This window comes from Solanum pennellii, chromosome 6 (assembly GCF_001406875.1).
Source record: "Solanum pennellii chromosome 6, SPENNV200".
NCBI classification, from domain to species: Eukaryota; Viridiplantae; Streptophyta; class Magnoliopsida; order Solanales; family Solanaceae; genus Solanum; species Solanum pennellii.
In genome coordinates, this window is record NC_028642.1 from 12,940,272 (window position 1) to 12,951,820 (window position 11,549).

Sequence of the window (11,549 nt, forward strand, 5' to 3'; positions counted from 1 at the left end):
GGGAATAATAGATGTTGAATTTTAGAAGTTATTGAATTGTCTTTTTATTAATGAGTTTAAGTCTTCCGCATCGTATTTTGTTCATTATGGTTAAAATGTTAAGGTTTAGATTGGTTGGTTCGCTCACATAGGAGGGTAAGTGTGGGTGCCAGTCGCGGCTCGGTTTTGGGTCGTGACATAAACACGGAATTTGGTGTTAGAGCCTTACACTAATGGAAGGTGTTCTTACCTACCCAAGGTAGAAAATTAAAACATGCTAGCATACTAAGTGAATTCACTTGCTAGATCCTATGTGGCAAGAATAGTTTATGGAACTAAGAGATATACATAACACTCTACATGCTCATTGGCATTGGAGCCTCATCTCATCAGAAAACATGGGTGAACCTTCCTCAAAGGGAAGCCACCACCTCATGTGGAACCATAGGTGAATATTCCGCCAAGGGAAGTCAAACCTTATGGAGACCCAATGGTGAATCTTCCTCCAAGGGAAGTCAACGCCTCTCATCGTCAAGTTCACTCGGTGCTAAGATAGGTTCCCTTTTTTTTATTAAAAGTCCTTATTACTTTACTTCATAAAATATAGTCTTAGGATATTGATTCCTTATATGCTTATAGAATATTCAAGCACCTATCTAGTTTTACGGTACACATGAGCACACCTTTCAAGGACTCTCTATTGACTAGATCTCCATACATGTGTGTGTGTGTACTTGTATGTGAGAAAACCTTTTACATAACACATAAATGTCATACATGTTCATATATCAATGCATAAATCTATAGGTGTAACTATATGAGCAATCCTTTCATAAATACTTTAAGACACTATGCACATCCATATTTCATCATATTATATACTTTAACAACATAGCATATAATACATATTCATCATATGTCTTTATATTCATTTTCATGTTCATAGAAACCAAACATAGGAACTATCCTATCAAGGCACACATGTGCAATGCATAAACAAGGTCACATACCCTTTCCCATACTAGTACACTTATCAAGTCATCCTAGTTAAGGAATACATAACATACTTACATGCATAGACCTTTAGTGAATATGAGAACTACCTTTCACTAGACATTATGACTCTTTACTACATTGTAAACATGCATAATGTGTAAGTGTGTGGGTACATTGGTCAACATGATCAGATAATGGCTATCAACAACACATTGAGGCAGCCACCCACTAAATACCACATTATACTTTCAAGCATAAACCACACAACACAATTTATCATAGGAGGCAAGCTAATTTCATGTTACATTTTAAGGCTCCTATCATGAAATATTCACACATTTACATAGGGGTAAATGGGTAGGGGTCATCAACCATTATAACTCATAAATCACATTACCTATGATCTTAACATGTCCATTTACATGCTTCTAACACTAGCTACATAACCTAGATTCACAACTAGGATAGAAGGCTAGACACAAGTTAAACGTAGTGTGATCATCATAACCACACACTCATATACTCATCAAATTTCCTTCAAGGACATGGTAAACACATATATAATGACAATAAAGTAAACACCGCCACCATAAGAATACCATACCATACAATGTCATACAAGACTTCATCAACAATACTACAAAGAAGTAGAGAAGTAGAAGAGTAGAGCAATTCTTACCAATCCTTTAGCCTTGGTCTTCATTGACCATTAATACTCTTACATAAAAAATTCAAGTATAGGGCAGTATCTAAAGTACCATAATCATAAAAGAAATCATGTACAAGTCACTACAAGATGATACTACAATCTAATACAATACATCACATATATATTAGAAAGTAGAGAGTTATAGATCATCAACCAATTTCTCTAGTATTGTTCATCAATCATATTTTATAAATAATATACATTTAGGTCAGTAGCTAAATATACATAACATTATAGCTAGATCATGCTTCATTCACCCTAGAATATAGATCACAACATATATATTACTCTATCGAGTCTATAGTCTAGAAGGATCTAAATCAGTCTTTACCAATTCAATTGTTATCTATTGATATTGCATCAATTATACTTAATTATCATCATATTACACATATAGGCAGTAGCTAAGACAATTCACCATGATCGAGTCACATAACATCCATCATAACGTCAAGATCACAAGCTACTACATGATAAACTAGCCTTATTCAAAAACCTCCAAACTTAATCCTCATGGATCATTACTCAAAAGTTCATCACAAATATACATACTACACAGTAGGTATAAGCATATAAACATAATTGAATTACAAATCGATATGCATAAGATCAAGATCATAAATTCATACATAGGCTAAAATCGAGTTTGTGAAAGAGCATGGGTTAATCATGCAATTGGATTTAAAATCACGTACAAATCAGTAGATAATCATCAATACATTCATATTATGCTTTTGAAATCAATTTAAGAAAGAACCTATGGCTAGATTGAAGAAGAAGAGATTTGATCAGGGAACTTCTTTGAAACTTTGAAAAGGACTCTCTAGATGAAAGATTAAATAGAGATGAAGGATCACCATACCTTTATTACATGAAGAACACGCTAAAAATTGGTGAAGAACCCATGAGAATCCAATCTACAAGATGACCTTGAACTTCACCTTCAATGGAGGTGTCTAGAGAGGATATTTTGGGAGAAGGAGGTTTGATTTTTGATAGGGGGATTGGGTATGAGCTATTTACGTTTTTAACCAACCTAATATACCCAAAAATGTTTAAATAAACCGACTAGGGTCAGGTTAGAACATGGGTGAGTTTCCCATTCACCCCATAAATAGGCAGCGTGCATTGCAGTAACTGAAGGCTTGCAACGAGGGACCCAACGACGGGGCGTTGGTCCATCGACGGACCGTCATGTCCCTTCCGTCGTTTGGGACTGAGGCTGTAATGCAGCTAATACTTCTCCATTATAAGTTCCCATCGATGGGGCATCAGTCCACTAACGTGGCGTCGCTTGGCTCGTCGATTGACACTGCAAAGGCAGTGTCTCGACAGCCTTTGGGTCCTTCTTGAGGGCCTCTTGCGGGGCCCTTGGGAAGTTGTAACCATACGTTTTCAACTTAAATATATACCCTAACATGTTGAAGATATTCCATGCAATTTTCACCCAAAATAAACATGCAAAACACATCCAAACATGCAAGGCACACTCAAGACACACATGAACGTCTCAAGGGCTAACTTTCGAATGTCCTAGACATTCTTGGACGTTTGACCTCCAGACTTCATGAAAATCCATATACTGCATATAAAAATTATTATAACTCATTTTAATACTTCATAAGCTCATGACACATTCAAAAACACATAAAAGCATCTAAGGCATCTTTGGCAACTAGTCGTCGAACGTCTTGGTCGTCCATTGACGTTTGGCTTCCAAATCACCTCAAATTTTATACACTGACTCAATCCTACATTATAAACCATTTTAGAACCTTAGACGCTTATGAAGAACATGTTACAATAACAAAACACTTACAATATGAAGGAATAAAGATAGAAAAAAGGACTTAAAAACAAGAAAAAACAAAGCTTTTGCATTTGAAGTGGTAATTATTTATTATATTGCAATGAAGTATTACATTTATAATGAAACACTAACTTGAACTACTTAAATATCAATCTGCTAAAAATAAACAAACTCCAAAAGACTAGGAAAATAAGTTATTTTAAGAAGACTAATTTACCGCAGTAAATAAATAAAGTTGTAGTCCTAAAACATAGAAAGTAACAATATTATTCAATATTATAGAATTAACAAAAGAGGAAACTATTTTTCAAGTATTAACACATATATTTAATTTTTTTATTAAAATAATCATTTGGATAAATATTGAACATACATGGCACCTTTTGAAGCACTCTATGGTAGGAGATGTAGGTCTCCAGTAGGGTAGTTTGAGGTAGGAGATTTTTCACTTCTTGGTCCCGAGATAGTCGATGAGGCTACGGAAAAAGTTTGAACGATAAGAGATAGGTTGAAAATAGGCTATAGTCGGCAAAAAACTTATGCAAACAATAGAAGAAGAGACCTTTAGTTTGAAGTAGGTGATTGGGTCTACTTGAAAATTTCACCCATGAAAAGGCTGATGAGATTTATTAAAAAGGGGAAACTTAGTCCCCGATATGTGTGTCCTTATGAGATAGTGAAACGGGTCGGGAAAGTTGCTTATGAGTTGAAATTACCAAGTGAATTAGCTCTAGTTCACTTGGTATTTCATGTCTCCATGCTCATGAAAAGTATAGGCGACCCGGTGTCTATTCTCCCTATTGAAGGGTTAGGGGTGAATGAGAACCTTTCTTATGAAGAGGTCTCGGTCGAGATCTTAGATCGTCAAGTCAAAAAGTTGAGGAACAAAGTGGTTGCCTCTACAAAAGTTCTATGGATAAAACATCTTGTTGAGGGTGCAACATGGGAGACCGAGGCTGACATGAAGTCCCGTTATCCTCATCTTTTTCCTCTTAATCCTAGTCAAAGTTGAGATTATTAGTTCCTTTTAAAATAAAATTATGAATAATGTGAACTTGACTTGCTTTTCAAAGTATGTGCATATTTTTGTAAAGGTTCATGCTAAACTAAGTTTTCATGAAAAATGCTCTTATGTTCTACTTTAACTTATATGAAATGTGTATATTTGCCTTCTAGAGATTGTAGTGAGCATGAGCATGTTTTGTTATTGTCCTGAGATGAATAATTGCATGTAACTCTTGATGTTCATGTTGATCTCATGTTGAAATCGAGAAGGTAGTTCCTCATTATGTGACATGAAATGTTAAGCTCTTATATGTGATAAATTGTAAATTGAGTTGCAACGTGTAGTGCTTTGAATTTTGTGTTGAATAGAGTTGTGAAGTAGTCCTATGAGCTATGACTCATGATGATTTTATGTTTTTGTTGTTGTTTCGGCTGCTAGTATTGGGTATATTTCTCTCTCTATAAAAGGATTTAGGTGTCATTCAGGGATGAATGTTCCTAAGGGCGGGATAATGTAACACTCCGGAATTCCATGATTAGTCTAGAACCTCACTTGATGAACTAAGACTTAAAATAGTGTTTCTAATCTTAAACAATGGTAATTAACTTGATTAGTAAGTGTTAGAATCAAACAGTCAAGAAACGACCATGACGTTCGAAGATTTGTGAAAGATGAGTTAGTATGACTTGGTGTGTTTCAAGGGGTTTAAAGGGTTGAATTGAAGTCAAATTTGGTGAAAATTTTAGGAATACGTATTAGAGTGTATTTAGGGTCGAAAAGTCCGAGTACGACTCCCAAGGACCACCTAAGGGTTCTTGAAGAGGACCCAACATTTGTCCCCAAAATTGTCCATTGGGCAGTGTGCAACCACGAGGACAAATGATGAGTCAGCGTTTGAACGACGCTCCGCCATTTGGTTCCATTGTTTGACACTTAGACATATCCCAAAATGTCCCAAAAACCAAGTCTCTGACCAAAACCACGAACTACCAGTATGGTCCGTGGTCTAGTTGACGGGTCATTGACGTGGACTCGTCAATTAGACCCTAGTTCACTATCTAATTTATGTCAAGGTTAGGGAAATTATTTAGTTAGTTAGTTAATTAATTAATGATTTTGGGGGTGGTTAATCAGGTTAGAGTTAGACTTCATTAAACACACCTCATTATTACCAAACCCAATTCACTCCCACGTCTCTCTACTTTCTCTCACTACCCAAAGACCCCCATTGAAGACCAAGGTTCAAGCTTCTTAAAGACTCAAGTTTTATTCTACCATTCTTCAAGGATTATTAAGGTATGGAAGCTATTCACTCTTGGGATCCCTTTCCCCAATAAGCTCTTCAAAATTGGTTTCTAAAGATGTCTAAAACTATGCTTTTGATCCAATTTCGTGGGTTATCTTTCAAATTGGTTTAATGTGATATTGAATTGAATTATAATTATAAGTTATGATTGTTTATTGATGGATTGTTGTAGTTTCTTAGTCTTTGACCTATTTTCTCTAAAAGATCCATGAATGAACCCTTTTCCCTAACCCTAACTATGAATTAGGTTGATACATGATTAGGGATGTTGGAATTGAATATGTTATTGCTTAATCTACAATTATATGATGATGGTGATTGGATTATTGGATAAATGTGGTGTAATTGAGGGTAAGATCTTGAAGGAGATTCTTGGGAGCCATTGGTAAGACTTTTGAGATTATGATTTCTCTACTTCAATTATGTTGGTCTATTCTTGATGATGATGTTCAGTTGAAGTGTGATTATGTGAATACAATAGGAAGATGATGATATGATGAATATGATGGAATGTTATGAATATGTTGAATGTAAGATCTTGATATGGGTATGATCATGCAATGTTGAAAGTAATTCTTGTGTGCTTTATTACTATGATTATTATGTGATGATCTCACTAATGTTGGGTTGTTATGAAAGGAAGTTCTCATTCTAAACTATATGATCATGATTATACAAGGGGTTAGTCTCATATCGCCTATATTAAGAATTGATGATTGAGAAAGGCTTAAAGACATTTCAAAAAGGGACTTTAGCTTAGAACAGAGTGAACTAGATAAGAGAGGTATACCTTCCCAAGAGGGAAGGTAGGTTCACTAATGTTTTAATGGGATGGAGACTACCATAGAAATGTGCATGCATGAGTTTCTGTTAAATCTCTTAGTTCCTTAACTATGTGCCCCCATAGGAAAACTAGCTAATGGATCAACTTAGAATGATTTGTTCATGTTATGGTTCTACCTTGGCAAGTAGATCATTTTCTTTTGGCGTAGGGTTTCATGACACCGGATTCCATGTTTAGCTTACATGGTCTATTATCGATTAAGGCGATTGTCCCCGAAAGTAAAATGAATGAATGAAAGTAATAATATGGACACTAACTAGGGTGACTTAAGGGGTACTAGTTAGTATAGGTAAGGGTATGGGACTTTACCTATACATTGCACAAGTTGACCTTGAGGGGAGTCATATGAGATTATTCTTATGCACTTATGTTATGAATGAAATGCATATATGTTGGTTCTATATAATGTTTCTCTTATATGATGTTCGTTTCATTTGATGAACATGATATTGGTCTAAATTGATATGTATGATAATGACTACACATTATGTTATGTTATATGAGGTAAAGGAATTACTTATGGTCTCTTTTCTAGTTACTTGATTATGTGGGGTTATGGGCCTTCACGTGAGCATTGCACTTGTAGGCTTGGGATGGGATTGTTGGTAAGGGTCTTGTATGCTTTGAATATATGAACTCTAGAACATGAAATGTTGATGTGAATTTATGATGATGCAATACATGTATATGAATATGAACTTGTCTTGATGTTGTTGTGATCATTGACTTGTATATGCTCTTGTATGTGCATAAAGGCTTTTAAAATGACTTAGCATGCTTTTAAAGAAAGGTCCATTTTGTATATGATTTCATAGGTTTTGATTGGATATGTTTTCTTACTTAGTACATGTGGTTTTTACTAACCATATTCTTTATATTTCTACAAATATGTAGGTTCAGGCCATTGAAGAGATTTCAAGGCCATTTGGAAGGAAGACTTGGATATATTTCCCAAGTTGTTGGTGAGTCCTCAAGTCCGAGAATGATGCCACTTTTCTACCTTTTCCTTATATTTGAGACTTTGTTGTAAGCCTATATGTGGCATATTGTACTAGTGTAAGGTCTATGCCCAAACTTTGTAATTATCTATTAGATGGTTATATGTGAGACAATATTAGACTACTTAAATGAATTGGCTATGTTAAATGAGAAGTCTATGTAAACTTCACATATGATAACGAGAATTCTAAGTATACTTCATATGTAAAAGTTTAAAAGTTTATGCATTTTCTCTATCTATGATATGTCATGATCTATGCTAAGTCCTAGTCTAAGGTCTCTTCGAGGACGAAGACGCTGGTTACGTTTAGGGGGTGCTCCCCGGTCATGACACCAGTAGGCCACCACTTTTAGACAAAAATTTATTTCTCTTTGTCTAGCCTTCCCTGACTAGTCTATATTGTCCAGGAATCCCTACAGGCTCTCTAAATGGCTGAACACAACGACGAGAACTTACCGTTTGCCCATTTTCCTGATGCTGCTAGTCGAGAGAGACACCACGACTATCGAACCACAGGGTTCTACTGCGAGATATCATTCGTGCTACATAAGGTGGAGGAGAAAGCTTCTAGCTTTTAGGCTTGTCTAGCCGAGTTTGGGTGGCTTTCATTGATTGAGGCTTCCCCGAGTGCATGCTCTACCTGGGTGAGGGACTTTTATGACATTCTTTTTGCTATGTTCTGGGAGGATCCTCATCCTTTCTTCCGTGTCTGGAGAGTCGACATTCCCTTAAACTCCTCTACTATCAACAAGGCACTCGAGGTGCAAGAGGTCCCAAACCATGCGTCGAGAACCGACTGAGGGAGATGGATTTGGGGTGCCTAAGGGACACCCTAGTGGATCCTACGGAGCGGGAGCAAGTCTATTGGGCCACTTCTGAGGGCATTACTATTGTGGGCTGGTCACCATATGCAAAATGGTGGCTACACATGGTGTCTAGGAGGAACCTTCCATCGGGGCAATCATACCGACGTTACATTTACTCGAGCTCTGGTGGTAATGTGTTCTATACAGGGAATATACATGAATATTGGAGCATAGATCATCTCAGATTGGAAGATGTTCTACAAGGGCAACAAAAAGGCAGCAGCAGGGTCAAACCCAAACCCAAACAGTTAGCTTTCTGGAACGTGGCAATCCGATCCCAAAGTTATGTCGAAACATGGAAATCTCATCCAATGTTGCTTCTGAATATGGAAACCCAATCCAAATTTATGCCAAAGCGTGGCAACTGATCCTAGTTAGATTTATGGAATGTGGCAATGGGATCCCCATTCACATACCACAATCACAAGTATATCATCAAGATTATACATTTACATTATGATTTCATGGCTACATCATTCAACTATGTAATTTACAACAAGTGTGATCAATATTGCAAAATTCACATATAAACACGCATTATAATAGAGCAATTACAAACATATATCACACCAACATGAAATCACAACCATCACATACGAATCTCTTACATTTCTAACATATAATTGGAACAAGTTCAGCCCTATTCTTCATTAGGGTTCATTTTTAGGGTTTAATCCTAATTTACTAACCTTCCTATGTTTCACTACTTCACTAGATCGAACATAGCGTACACCATAATCTTGTTCTACTTTACTGGATACCCTATTTTTTAAGCAACTGTATTCAAGAAAATATTCTGAAAACCTTGACATGTAACGATCCTAAAAATGAACTGGGTTGGACTAGAGCTTCACTTGTGCTTTAAGGGCTTTGAAATAACTTAATTAATGTGTATATGAGTTTGAAGTCAGTCCGGTTGAGTTTGAAGTCAAAAATTAAGGAATGACCAAGACGTTCGACGACTAGTACCTTATGTACTTTCATGTGTTCGAGTATGCTTTTGCATGTTTCGTGAGTTGTTTGGTGTTGAAATTGATGGGAGAGGACCCTAATACCTATATGAGCATTTTTAGGGGTTTAACGTCCGGGTAAGAATTCACCTAGGAACCACGAGGGTCCCTAGATGATGACCCCAACTCAAAGGCTAGAAGCTGCCAGGTAGCCTCCTTACAGTGTCAAATGATGACCCAAAACGACGGCCAGTTATTCAAACGACGGCTCGTCGACTTGGGGCGTCGATTGAACCTAAAATCCTGCACATTTTTGAGCTTCAAACCAAAACAACGAAGCCCCACTAACGGGAAGTTGTCCAAACGACGGTCCGTTGTTGGTGGGCGTGGTTTGGGCACTTGCAACTCGGCCAAGCTTGGGGTGTTTTGGTAAATTCACCCCAAGTCTTTTAAATTGTGATTATTTTTTTAGGTATATTGGGTATTTAAGAGTATTAAAGTGATTGAACTCTCCCAAGTTTTCTCCAAAAACCTCCATGAAAGCTCAATGTCAAGATGCAGCTAGGATGATGGATTTCAATGGACTTCAATTCTCTTTGGGTTTCTCCTAATAAGGTATGGGAGTTCTTTATATAAGACTAGCTACCACCTTAGAGACAATTTCAAAGTGATTTCAAAGATGTTAAAGTTTAAGAAAAAGTCCAAGTTCTACTTTAAGTCATGGGTTCTTGCATGAAACGTTTTCAAACAATGAGATATGATGTTATTTATGTATAATTGATGTTTTCCAATGAAAATATCCATGAACCCTTGATCTTCTCAAATCTCTAAATTTGGCTATAAAGTGGGTTAATTGCTTATGATCTAATGATGATAGAAATGAGTTTAGATTATGATGTAATGTTTATTTCTATGATGAATTATGCTATTACATTGTGAATTATTGGAGATGTTAAGGAATGGTGATCTTCGCTATTGTAAGAAGGAAATGACATAATTCCCTTAGTTATTGTAGAATTGATATAGAATTGTTATTGATTGGTATGGTCCACTTATGATGGCGGTGCTTATGTGATGATCATGGCCTTGTCGGCATTATTATGTGATTTATAGTAGTATCATGTTAGGGATTATATGAAGGTATAATGTGAAGATGTTTATGTGAAGTAATGTTATCGTGTAGAAGATGTTATGGCTTATATGAATATGTAAAGTGAAGTTATAATATGAAGATATGAAGTGAAGTACTTATGTGATGACTATGTGATCTTGTATGAATGTTAATGTTATGATTCTTCTTTAAGTGAGGGTATATGGTGATGGAGGACTAAGAAGAGCCTTATATGATAATGTTCTATATGTATGTGTGAGGTTAAAGTATGATTTCTTTTAAATGATTATATGTGACTATGGTAGACTATGATGAGTTTCTATATGTGTTTGATGTTTTATCTTGTGTGGTAGACTTAGTGTCCCTACTTGGTACTTGAATGATATTGTATAAGTGATATGATGAATGTTGTTTCTTGATTTGGTAAACCTAAGTCCCTCTTCTTGATACATGAAAGATATGTGGATATGTGATCTCTTGACTTGGTAGGGTTACGCACCCTTGTCATGTATGTGTATGAATGATTGATGAATGAAAGTTAGGATCAGTAGACTTATGATGGTGACTTTCTAGGGATGACTAATGTATGACCTTGAATATGAAAAGAAGGTCAAGAACGTGGAACCTTGAACATAGAAAAGAAGGTTAATAGAAGTCTTGAAGTGAAAGATTGTAATGGTAATCCTTCTTGAGTGGAATGATGGACTCACGGATAGGTTGGCTGGAATGGCATGAAACCATCTCTAAGGAAGTCATAAAAGCTATCCTTATAGACCTTGAGTGGCAGCCCTTGTGGACCCACCCTTGGTAGGGGTATTATGATTTGGTAAGACTAAGAAATGGTACCTTCTCATACACCTTTATGTGAATGAACTTACTCTATGAGAAACAAGGCAAAGAAACGAATGAATATGCTTGTGGTAGTGGCTCTACTTAAGATGAGACTAGAGTACAAAGAAACCCTTGATATTC